Genomic DNA, 13,106 nt, shown 5'->3' on the forward strand with positions numbered 1-13,106 from the left:
AAACTAATTCCTCCATAAGCATGTTTATTTTTTTTCCTCACCTAAGACAAAGCTAATGCTCTAAAAGGTTGTGAGTCTCCTTACTTATGTCTTTACCCTTGGACAAGGTAAAACAAGTTATAATGGAGGGTGTTGTGGGTGTGACTGATGTTTATTAGTCCCTAGCAAATTAGTAGATGTTTTGTCTCCTGATACCTCTGGCTTTGATTCATGTTTGCTCACTACAGAGGGGCCTCATGGACTTTCAGGATGGCACTCATTCATCGGAGAAAGCATTGGAGATTCGTACATAAACCTGTTGTATTTATTTTATCATTTGTTTGGTTTAAAACATACTTTTCCTGAGGGATAAAACGTCCTCCCTTTTTTCTGTGTACTAATTGGCATCAGCTTCCGTGTATTTCAAGGCAGCTGCTTAGTGAGGAAGTGCAGGGGGTGCTGAAGTCCAAACACACCCTCGCCTGCTCCCTGACTCCTCCACAATAGAAGAGAGCAATGACCAGTAGTTGGAGGCACTTTACTTTTTTATAAAATAAACTAATGTAAACCCAGCTTTGGACACATTGAATAATGACCCTTTTTCAGGCTCCAAATGAACTGTCTGTTTAAACAGCTGGATATGTCAGGGAAAAAAATCAAGTTTTAACTTTTATTAGATCTCTCCTGTTTAGTTCACTCCAACTATATGTGTCTGACATAATGAGAGTGCTTTATACAGGGTGTGAGTGAGTAGTTACCTTTCTTCCTGTTAGAACATTGGAGAGGACTGGGGCCCAGTGGCTGAGAGCTAAGGTCAGAGTTAGGCAGAGCTAGGTCTGAAGGCCACTTCTTCCACTTAGCCCCATGCCTCAGTTTCCCCTCTGTGAAACAAGGATAATAATACTATATACGTCACACTCATGGGACTATAAGAGGCCACCTATGGAGAATAATTAGCTGGGTGCTTGATGCAAAACAAGCATCAACCAACAATAGCCACAATGATATTGTCACCATGTTTTTCAGCTTGAGTTCCCAGGTGGATACCACTGATATTAGATAACACTGATATTACACACCATTGGTATCTGTAGATACCACTGTGGTTAGCTAACAGTGAATGTAGACATGACAGTGCTTCATCAGGTAGACATCAGACTTGGAACATGCCTCCATCTTTCTCCAACCAGAACCCCTGCGAGGGGGAGACAGAGCAAGTTAAAATACTGTAGAGCTTTGCATTTAGAAACCGGAAAACAGATGCACAGAGCAGTCTGCCTCTGTGTAAATGCACATTGTAATCAGTTTTCTAACGCTGCCTTTACAAGGATGAGTTAAGTGGTTCGTTGACATATCATTATCACATTCTGAAGATAAACAGCCACAGGATCTATGAACTCTCATCAGGCAGTTAATTATTCTTGAATTTTTCTGCACTCTTGAAACATATTCTATTTATTTAACCATCCCCTGGGAGCCCTGGTCGCCTTTGTCCCTGCCACACGGCCAGTGGTGTAAAACCTCTGCATCTGTCAGATTTCTCCATGTGGAGCATAATTGCCTGATTTCCATTTGAAAGTACAGCCCTGACATTAAAATGACATAGACCCACCAATGATAACAATGGCTTCCTGACACCTACCAGAGGAGAGGGGGCGAGGGGGCATAATGCAGGAATAAATAAGTGCATGAATGAACGCTCGCCTTCACGGGGCCAGGTCTGAATTTACAGCTGCAGATGAAGTGTTCCTTGGGAGCAAACAAAAAGAAAGAATGAAAGAATAAAAGAAAAAGAAACCAATAGATTAGCATCCGCGTGAGTCTGTTGGAGCCAGATGGCTCTCTGTGGAGAGCGAGCTGTCCTGCTTTCTCCCAGTAACCCTGACCAGCAGACAGCAAGCCCGCTACACGGGGAGAGAAATGATCTCATTCCTCAGCCAGGCACGTGAGCCGCCTTCTTTCTCTCACACACAACTCGAGCTGAAGGGAAGTTGGAAAAGAGAGAAAGGGTGAAAAAGAAAGGGCGGGGGAGAACGGGTGATTGTAAAGAACAAGCAGGTCCTCGTAGCCCAGAGGAAGAGTGAGACTCCAGGCCTTGGCCAGCCCTGAGTGTTCAAGAACTGTCTCCAGATGTCCACAAAGGAGAAGACAGGGAGACAGAGGGGACACCCGACACATTGTTATCTCCTCCACACACATCCGTGAACTTCACCTCCATGATCCAATGTTGCCTGGAAGGCTTGATGTGTAGAGGCTGAGAGGAGGGGCGCAGGCTGCTGTAGAGGCCATGGGATTAAGTTCTGTGCCCCACTGGAAAGGGGCAGTGAACAATGTTTTCAATTCTTCCTAATGACAATGTCTGCCTGTCTCTGTGGGCCACAGGCGAATGAGTCTGTCAGTCCTCAGCCTGCAGGACCAGCCATCTGCTGGGATCCTGGTCTGCCATGCTCCTGAACAGGTGCCTGAGATGGAGGCAGCTGGAGTAAGGGGGCAGTCAAATGAAACTGACAGGTTGTAGGTGTGGGAGGGCTCCTATCCTTGAAGATTCTGAGGCTGAGAGGGGCTTGGTCTGGGGTCATTCTGCCTGCTCTGCTGAGCAAAGCATTCACTGCTCGTAAACAAGGCTGTTGTCTGGAGTGACAGCCACACGTGGGGGTTGGTGGACATCAGACAGACCACCAGATGCTGGTGTTAGAGCCTAGCACTTGCAGATGTGTGCAGAGGTGCAGGCCTCCTTCAAGTGAATCTGCCCTCTTAGTGAGTGTTCACACACCCAGCTTGGTACCAGGGCTCCTGAGGCCTCCAACCCAGAGAAGCAGACTAAGAGAGAATGAAGGTGCCCGTGGGAGTGAGTGCTGGGGGCTCACAGAGCACTTCGTCAGCCTGGCTAGGTTGCTTGGGCACCTGAAGCTTGTCTCCAGCAGTGTTTACTCAAAAGAATAAATAGTTTCCAGGGTGACACCAAATGCGGGGAGATGTAGTCATTCCTTTAAAGCTGGAAACTATTATTTTACTCCTAATAAATATTGAGCAAAATTCTCTTCATTTTCAGCCCAGGATGAGGGCACCTGCTTCACAATTCCTGGCAGTTGTCGGTACAAATGAACATTAAGCTGGCATATTCTATCAGGGCCAAGGAAGCAAAGCAAGCCGCCAGCTGGGGGCTAAAACCACAGGCTCTGGCTTTTCTTCTTTCTAAAAATGAAACAGAAAGCCACCACCCCACCAACTGTTTTGCTCTTTATCTCCCAGGCAATGCTACCACATAACAGGGTTCCTCGTTCTGTATGGGATTCTCACTCACAGCAGAGCTAAGGATTTCAAAGGAAACCATATCACTAAAGTAACAAGAGCGTGAGCTCCAACATCGTTCCTTGCCTCCACTTAAGCAGGGAGATCAGTCACTCAATAGGAGCATTTAAGAAAATTTTAAAATGCTAGCATTTAAGGAGCACTTACCAAAGAAGTGTCGGCCCTGCCTCTAAGCGTTTTGTGGACATTTCATGTAATCTTCATGACAACCCTATGCAGCAGGTTCTCTGATTACCCTTATTTTACAAATAGGATGCCAAGTCCCGGAGATGTTAAGCAACTTTGCCAAAGTTGCACAGCTAGTCCCGGGTCCATACCACCAGGCTTTCCCACCTCTTTTGATGGTGTAATAACTGAGCTTTAGGCTCCCTATTTTGGCTGCTCACCAGTGGTGCCATCTTGGGCTACTAAGTCTCCCTGAGTTCCCATTTCCTTGTCTGTCAAGTAAGGACTGGAACAGTGGTCTTATAGGGTTGCTGTCAGGAGCAGAAGAAATGTGTAACATACATGCATGCAGGGCCAGTGCCCGGCACATGTTTGAGGCTCCATAAATGTTAGTACAGATGGTCCCCTGATGGTTTGGTTTAACAGTTTTTCAACTCTACAGTGGGTTTGTTGGGAAGTAATCCTGTCGTGTGTCAAGGAGCATCTGAGTTAAGCTAGTTTGATTTACAGTTTCAACTTTACCATGGATTTATCAGGATATAAACATTTTATCAGGATATAAACCTGATGCATTTTTGTATTTTCAGCTTACAATGGGTTTATCTGGACAGAACCCTCATCGTAAGTGGAGGAGCATCTGTGGTTATTACTACTGTGAGCATTGTCATTATCTTTGTGCTCTTAGATTTCACTGAATTCTCACACACACACATGCACACATAAAACTATGAGGTAGGTGGGGCAGCTGTCACTAACCCCATTTTATAGCTGGTGTATCAGGTGGTAAAGCTTGGGCAAGAACCCCCATCTCTTGACTCTGCACTTTGTCTAATCTGAGCTTGCTGTTTCCTGCTGGACTTCAGGTCACACCTGTCCATTTCTAGACACCAAACACAGTTGCTGTCTAGAAAGATTGGAGCAAGGAATTCAACTCTTGTCACTTTCCCTTTGTCTCCAGGCCCTGGGATTGGCTGAAGACAGAGCCAGGTCCTGCCTGTGCCCTCCTGGGAACTGCTGAGACAGTTAATGCCTCTTGGGACAAGTAAGGTACTAGCTTAAATGGATCACAAGCTCCTGTGTGCCCTTAAGATTTTCGTTAATGTCTAGGTCAAAAAAAATACTTATTTTCTTATCATCACGAAATGCAGATGCATAGCCCCATCTCATGCCTCGCTTCTCCTAGTTGGGATGGCCTCTGAGAACATTTCCAACACTCTTCTTTGCAGAAGGTATTCTGCACCTACAGCTGGAAGCAGGAGAGGAACCGGCCAAAGGTGTCTTGGCTGTGCTCTGCCTTCTTTCCTTAGCTTTCCTAACTCTGCCTTTCCGGTGATTTTCATGTTTTCCCTTTCATTTTACTTTCAGAAAATCTCTGGGGAATGCAGCTTTTGTTCTGTTGCTTCACGTAATTCCCAGGGCAGGGAATGAAAATTATTTGCTTTCACAACTTCTGGCTGAGTGCCTTTCACAGCCCGGCTGTGTTCTGGTGTGATTTATAAACTGCAGAGCCTGGGTCTCTTTCCTCCTCCTCCTCCTCCTCCTCCTCCTCCTCCTCCTCCTCCTCCTCCTCCTCCCCCTCCCCCTCCCCCTTCCCCTCCTCCTCCCTTTCTCCTTCCCACCACCCTTTAAAACAAGGTGAGCCTCCAGAGTCAGGGTGTCAGCCACTGGGGCTCTTGTTCAGGCAAAGGTTCAGTGGAACCACAGTGATGAGAGCTTGAAGCCATTCATTCCTGTTAGAGGAAGACAGAAATAGGCCTCAAGGCCGAACTTACGTCTCTGAGAACAAATTTGACCCAAAATCTCAAAGTTTAGGGTTGGCTTTGAACTAAGAATATAAAAGCACATTTTCCAAACTTGTCAGGATTGTGTTTCATTTCTAGACTTTTATTCTCAAAGGGATGATGAGGAAGAGACACGGCTTAAGAAGTTTTGAGCTGAGAAATGAAAAGAAGTCACTTTTCTTTGCTGCCACAGAACTAAGTAGGGGGAAAATTAAGCCCAGGGGTTCATTTAACCTGTTACAACAAAACACAGAAACCAGACGGCAAAGTGTCATTTGCAAGGTGATGTGTCTTTGTCGGAGCTGAAGGCTGTCGCCGGTCGGCTGTCTCCATGGAGTCCCCATCTGGCCCTGCACTCCCCACAGGGATGATTTCATCAGGAGCTGAAAGAACACAGAGGGGTGAGCAAGTGATCGAGCCTCAGACTGTCTGTCTGGGCCAGACCCTGGGGAACACGTGTGGATACTACGGGCCTCCTTTTCTACTCAGTGTGATCCTGGACAGGAAGAATTCTTCACAGCCAAGGCCAAACAGCCCGGACAGACCACTGCCTTGTGGCTATATGATTTCTTTGAACTGCCCTGTGCCATCTTTTTGGTCACGCCCACATCTTTGCTTCTGCATAACTCACACAATAGCACCAAGTCTCCTTGTCTTCTGGCCTGTGGCTGTCTGTGACTTCTGAGCAGCAGACACGGAGGCTGAAGGTCAGAGCCAGCATTGCCACTACTTGACCTGTAACCCTGGATGAGTCACTGAAGCTCTCTGGGCCTCAGTTTTCCTCATATGAAAAATGGAGAAATAACACCTGCCTTCCAGGGTTGTTATGATCATTAAACTAGATGATTTATACCAAGTGAGTCACGCAACGCCCCACAGAGCACAAACTCAAAGATGCCAATTAGTATTTCTAAGCATGGGAGGGAGCCCTGGGAGAAGGCCCTGGAGAAAAACTGCCTCTGGGACTGTGAGCCAAGCAAGAGAGAGAGTGGGATCAGAGAAGGAATGGGATAGAGGCCGGGTGGAGGACACTGAATCTATCTCCTCCCGCGTTCCCTGCAGTTTCATTTGGAAGGGCAGCGTCTGAGATTTTAAAGTCATATATCATTGCCATTTCCTTTTTTAAAAATATAAATCATTGTCCCAGAGACATTCAAGTTCAGAAAGGTGCATGTATTAGGTCTGAGGCTCATGTACATCTAGTGTTATAGAAAGCGGGAAATCAAGAGGGGCTCCTGTCTTCGGCCTTGTCTTCCCAAAATAATGGATGACTTTTTTTTTTCACTATTAGAGGCTGTTAGCACCTCAGACTTCATCCTGAACCTGGATTAGTGATCGGTTTTGTTTTAAGATCCTAAGAGCACAAACAATGAGACTGAAACAGGCTCCATTCGCTAATGCACTGCTCATTGAGGAATGTCAGTGATGACATACATGTGGAAAATTTGGGGCTACCAGACCTCTCCCCAGTCTCATCTCAGTTTCAGGCCCACAATGAGGTGAAAATTGGAGAGAGGGCCCTGGAGCAGAGAAAGGGGGGTTCCTGGGACATGTAGGGCCATGTCACTGAGGCAACTTCCAGCAATTATTTACAGGAAGCGTTTAGCTCATGCATATATTGGGGCCAATCTGAAAAGGAATCAAGGCTCATGAAACTCTCAACTGTGACATTTTATAGGGTATGGCGCAACCAGAGTTAGCTAAGTACAGATATCATTAGCTATATGTTCATTTGATTGCTATTACATATTCTCTCTCTCTGACACACACATACACACACACACACACACGCACACACACACATGACTGAATTATATTCAGCAGTATTTTATGCTCTTTGGAAACTGTTACTTATTCAGATACAGGGTGTTTTGTTTTTGCTTTTTGCTGATTCTCTACTAATTTTATTATTCCCAATACCCTCATCTCTTTCATTTTGAATTATGGAGTTTATTGCAGCATTGCATTTTTTGAGATGTAAAAACTATTATAATTAGAACTAAATTTTTCAAAAATGGAAACATGCAGGTTAAATGATAAAAATAGTGTGTTTGTGAAATTTGGGTTCCGTTTTGTTTTGTCATCAGAGCAAATAGAGAAAAAATGAGTTGATTACAGATGGAAGTGTAATTTTTTTCTGTTGAGAAGACCTGGTCATCTGCCTCCACATCCATCACCACCCAACAGCACTACAAAGAGCAGCTGAACTCTCCCCCAATACTCCTCTGTGCCCCAGTTTCTCCAGATGTAAAACAACACCACACAACACATCTGTCTCCCCCTCAACTCAAAGAAATGTTATAAGAATCTTTGAGAGAAAAAAATATCCACAAAAGTGTTGTGATCCCAGAACTTATTTGTTTTGTATGTTTGTAATTGTATGAAAAGTGGAGGTCACTCTAGTGAAAATGAAAACTGAGCTGGAAAGGGCTGGAATTGCTAAAATGAGCGGAAATGCGGTAAAGGAAACCATTCCCTGTACCCAGCTGTGTCAGGCTGTGTTCATGATCTGCTCTTGCTTCCTGAGAGCACCATGATTTCTTTGTAACCAAGAGGAATAATCTATTTTCTGGCCTAACCTCTCATAAGGTATTTTGGAAGTAAGCTCAGCACTAGGAAACAATATTTTACAGATCTCTTCATCTCCTTTTTATTCAACACTCTAATTTTTTCCCCTTGCAATTTCTCTTCTCAGAAATGTAGCTTTTCAGCGTTGATTCATCTCTCCTGCCTCATAGCACATTTTTCTCTCTTCTAGCCTGACCATTTTTCATTTTTCTCACTTGTATCTTAACTGGATCTTCCATCTCCTCCATTTCTACTCCTATTTCCTTTAAATTCATTTTCTTCTTTTCCTTTTCTCTCCCTAAAGAGTGAACAGACAACAGACAGAAAGGACAATCAGCTAGGACTGTGCTGAGAAAATGAACTGAAACAGCACAGTGAAAGTTGGACAAGCCAAACCTGACTCCATCAATTTGGGTTGATGCCTCTGACAATTCAAACAAGACTTGGTCAGCGCAGAACTGCAAGGCTGTCTTGGAATTTTCACACATATATGTTTGACATTCTACTCCAATTCAGTTCCACAATCCAGATGCTGGAAGAATTTTGTTTACTTGAGATGGATTCTCGTCCATCATCTTTCGCTCCCACAAAACCATTGCTCACAACCCCCAAGGACTGCCTATGAGTACCATCATTTTGTTACAGTTAATGCTCATTGTTGTGCACAGTTGGGAAATGTAGCCTTCTGGTTAATTACATTTTCCAATTAATAGAAATTACAAGGTACATCTTCCATGTGTTGCTGACATCTAGACACCTGGGATACTCTAAGCACCAAAGCTAACTTGAACAAGTTTAGTCTTTCTTGGAAAATTTAGAGGAAACTTCAGGACTCGTGGAACATCAAGGGTACCAAAGTGTGTTGTAGATGTGGGTAGTATAAGATAATTGGGATTTTCATTTGGTACAATGTAAAAGTGGTTTGGGGGTATGTAATAGCACAAGTCACATGGGAAATAAGGGTACCATGTGAAGCACATTATATCTTTTTAAAGTTTTCTTCCTCAGTATTATTAAGTGTTTAAATGTTCAAAGGAAAGAAATTCATGCCCTGCCAGATTACAAAACAGTATATACATGACAATTCCATTTTTGTAAGAAAAAGCATCTCTGTATACACATACACACAGCCTCCCATATAAAAGTCAGGGAAGATATGACCCATATTTTAATAGTAGTCTCTCTGAATGATGTAATTATAGGTGCTTTGGTTTTCTTCTTTTGGTTTATCCATACTTATTAAAAATTAAATATTTCTTCTATAATACAAATAAACAAATAGTCTTTAATTGGAAAAATCACATAGCTCAGTATTAAAATCAGCACAGAAATCTATCTCAATGTAGATCAAGAACAGATTAAATGAAAAGAATGGTTGCAGAAGAAATCTTCCCATTTGGAAAACACCTATCATGTGAGATTGTCAAACACAAACTTGGAGGCTGGGGAGTTGGGGGTGGTAGTGGCTGCAGCGATAGCAGCATGGAATGTGAGGAAATGCTGTTGCCTTGGGGAATAGAGGTGGGATGTGGATCATCACCTGTTATCACAGGCAGGCTCTATGAGTCATACACGATATGATATGGGGTTACAAGAAGGATTCTTACATTTGCCATTAAGATAATCACTTCATAGCATTTCTGCATCTGTTTCTAACCTTCTAAACAGAATAAGATATGGAAGACCACATCTTGGTTTCAACACTGATTCTCCACGACTGGGGTGGAGGGTTTGGCCTGAGCCTGAAATCAGGCACTCAGTCTTCTCCAGGGCCCTGCACCACCACGGCTTCACCCCATTCACCGCTTCACCCCATTCACCGCTTCACCCCATTCACCACTTCACCCCATCCTGGTCCTTGACAGCACAGGGCCTGTGCCACCGTCCCACCTCTCTCCCCACACTGGACTGGCCTTTGCTCTGTGTGGTCTCCACTTGTGCAGAGCCCTGTACCGCTCCCACTTGCTTCCATCTCAGTTTTCCCAGCGTTCACCCTCATCCTAGAGGAAGAGCAGGGGATGTGTGAACAGACAAAAGAGACACAAATTCCAAAAATGAAATTTTAGGGGAAATTCTACCAGTGAGTATATACTTCTACCCTAGCGATACAAAGAGTGCAGTGGCATTTCCAGGATGAGGGAAGGGGTGGCTGTTCTAGGATCACGCTGCCTGGTTGCCTCTTTCCATCCATGAACAAAAGAGGCCATGCCATGCAGGAAATAAATTCCCAGCTTCCAGAAGTCCCCACATTTTCCAGAGACCAGAGCAGATCCTTGCCTATTCTTGTTTCTGCTGTTGCATGCACCTTGTCCAAGAGGTTTTCCAAATCTCAGTGTGTGTTTCAGCATCACTTGTGCACACTGTCATGCTGGAGCGCCCTGCACAAGGCTGGGAGCCTGACTTCCCATGTGGATTCCTCTGTTCCATTTGTCTGAAGCTCTTCGCACACAACAGATCGTACTTAAAAAAAAAAAAAAAAAAAAAAAAACAAACCTCTGCAGTACCTCTTACAGTTTTGTGTTAAGACCCATATATTTGTTAAGCGAATGAATGCCCAAGTGACTCAGCAGTCCGCACACCTGACACTCTGCTGTTTTCAGGTGCTACATACTATCTCATCTATTTCTCAAAGCAACCCTGTGAAGAAGGCCCTCCATTACCCCTGCCTTCAGGATGAGAAAAATGGCTTGAAGAGGACTTGCCCGAAGTAACACACAGGTCGCTGACTGCCAGGACCTGGAATTCTGATTTCAGTCTATTGCCCTTTCCATCACAACGGTGATCCCCAAGCCGGTTGGCTCATCAGAATCCCCTATAAAGTTGGTTAACGAACCAGTCACAGTCCTACTGCAGACTTGCCAAATCCCTCTCAGGTGAGGCTCAGCCGTCTATATTATCAACAGGTTGTTCCACAGATGGTCTGGCTGCCCTCCCACCCATGCCACCTGTGCTGACCAGCTCTGATTTGACATCTGGTCGATGCTATCAAGGGTGTCAACACAAAACTTCAAGGCTAGCCCTGACACTGAAAATCCTATGTTCCTCCATTAGTCACCTCCTTGTGTGTGAAGAGTTCATTTATACCTCCCAGGATCCTCCTTCTGTAGGAGCTAGGTTAACGGCTCAACTTCTAGAAAACCCAAGGTTAAAAATAGCTGTGACACTCATTAGCCCCAAGGGGGAAAGGTCAGCAAAGTTTGACAGCCACACTTAGGAAGGACTGAGAGAGGCTGCAGAAAGGCCTCGGAGCTGAGAACAGGGACCCAGCCTTTCTTAGAAGCCTGGCTCCAAACCAGCTGGGCCCCCCCTAATTGGCCACTTCTGGGAAAGGTGCTCGTATAGTCACGACTCTGTAAAGCAAGGGGCAAGGGCCCTGGCAATTAAGTGACCACAAACCCATCCAATAATTACTCATCAGGGAGACTGCAAATGGTGGAAAAGTTCTTCCTGTTTGGAAGAGTGAGTGAAATTTGGAGGGAATCAGCAACCCACCCCCTCCAGCAGCAGACCGCTAAAGTCTAACCCCATCAGGAGAGAGACCCTCACCACTCAAGTTCTCCAGAGGAACAATTAGGAGTTGCTTGAGAAGTCCCCCAAGCTGACTTAACCTGCCATGAACCCAGCAAGCAGACGCCCTCTGACTGTGATTTATAAGGAAGGGGTCGCCTCCAGAGAGGGGCCTGGGCTACTTGCCGAAGTGCTGTGTGCAGGTCAGCCTGGAAACCATTATTGTCATCAACAGGAGGATCAGTTAGGAGACAAGTTGAAGCAAGTTGAAATTTGAAAAACACATTAACAGGGGCCTGACGAGATGCCAGAAGAGTCTGCCAGCAGGGACAGCTGGAAGGCCAATTTCTGAGTCAATACTGAAAGGTGGTTGCTTAAATATCTGAGTCAACACACACTGATTTCTCTCCGGCTCAATACTCCCGTTTAATTGCACTGGGGAGTCTCTCCACTGACAAATCTAACACCAAGATACATAGTTAAGTGAAAGAAAAGCATGTTATTGAAGTGCAAATGAGGTCCTCCATGCAGCCTGCAGGCCTGGGTCCCGCTGAGCGCTCCCTACTGCCCTGACAGAAGGTGGTTGGGCCTTGCAGGGACTCCCTGTGGCCCCCTTTTTAAAGAGGGTCGAGATACGCGTGAGCCCCAGGCCTCAGCTGGCCAGCAGAGAGAAGTCTAGGTGCGCTGCAGCTGCACAGGCTACCAAGACTCTGAGATACTTTGTCAGGATCCACGGTCCTCTCCGGGGAGAGGGGGCCAGGAGTGCCCGTTTCCCACCCAAGAGGGCCAAGTCAGATGGAATGGTGTGCCCCTGAAGAGCCATCATGTTTGGCAGCCAGGTGACCACCTGGTGAGATTGGTGGCAGAGATGATGAATGAAGCAAGTCTTGAACGTCCGCCCAGCTGCCTGGAGCCTGAGAAGCAGGTTGGTCTCTGAGGAGTCCTGACAGGTCATGGCTACTGATGCAGACACTTCCCCATCGCGATGCCCACATAGGGGCCGGGCAGGATGGCCCAGGGGTAGTGACGAGGGTGGGGGCTCCCACAGTGACCCTCTGGCAGCTTTCACTGACTTCAGAGCTAAGCATGATATAGGAGACCTAGCTGGACCTGAAAACCCATAAGAACTGGGACCCGAACCACAGTGAAGAGGCAGCTCCCATGAGCAGGTGGCATGAGTCCTCCACTGCTAAATTCTATGTCTGCTGCCAACTGTCAAAGATGAGGAAGAAGCCCATGTCAGTGGTAAACCCAAACTCAAATCACTGGGGCACATTGTGAAAGGGCAGTTTCTGGTTCAGTACATCTCGGTGTGGGTAGCTTTGGGTCCAGTGGCACTCCTGGTGCACACCAGTCTGTCATGAACCCACAGTGTGGGAGTGCTTCCTCATTAATACACCTGCTAATCACACCGAACAATCAGAGATCTGTTCAGATGGGGCCCAGAGGATCTGAGAGACAAATGGCTGGGCCATTGTCAACCCAAGCAGTTCAAGTGCAGTGGCCACCACTTAGGGAAACTATGGAATTGTCTTGGTCTGATGCTCAAAACGAACTCACAGGGACGTGATCTGCCCTAGACAAACAAGTCTGAAATGAAGATCAAATGCTATTTCTTCCACTTACTAGTTGTGGGACCTTATATAACTGTTGTGTAAATAAGATAATGTGGGTAAAATGCCTGGCACAAAGTAGTTGCCAAAAAAATGCCAGTTCACCCCTCGAGTTTCCCCCCAAAACTGAGGTGGCCTCAATTTTTCCTTCTCTAGTTCAGTGTTGCTTTTTGTCCAGGAA

General features: G+C 45.7%; 1 protein-coding gene across 1 annotated transcript in view; it reads right to left on the bottom strand.

The window, feature by feature from the left end:
- Positions 1 to 5,481: 5,481 nt before the first annotated feature.
- The window catches only part of LOC100980358 (guanylate cyclase soluble subunit beta-2), a 71,526-nt gene continuing 63,901 nt past the window's right edge, over positions 5,482 to 13,106 (bottom strand). Inside the window, exon 17 of the mRNA XM_024925300.5 lies at positions 5,482 to 5,620. The gene's annotated coding sequence lies outside the window, so the exon portion shown is untranslated. The remainder of the gene's footprint in view (positions 5,621 to 13,106) is intronic.

This window comes from Pan paniscus, chromosome 14 (genome assembly GCF_029289425.2).
Source record: "Pan paniscus chromosome 14, NHGRI_mPanPan1-v2.0_pri, whole genome shotgun sequence".
NCBI classification, from domain to species: Eukaryota; Metazoa; Chordata; class Mammalia; order Primates; family Hominidae; genus Pan; species Pan paniscus.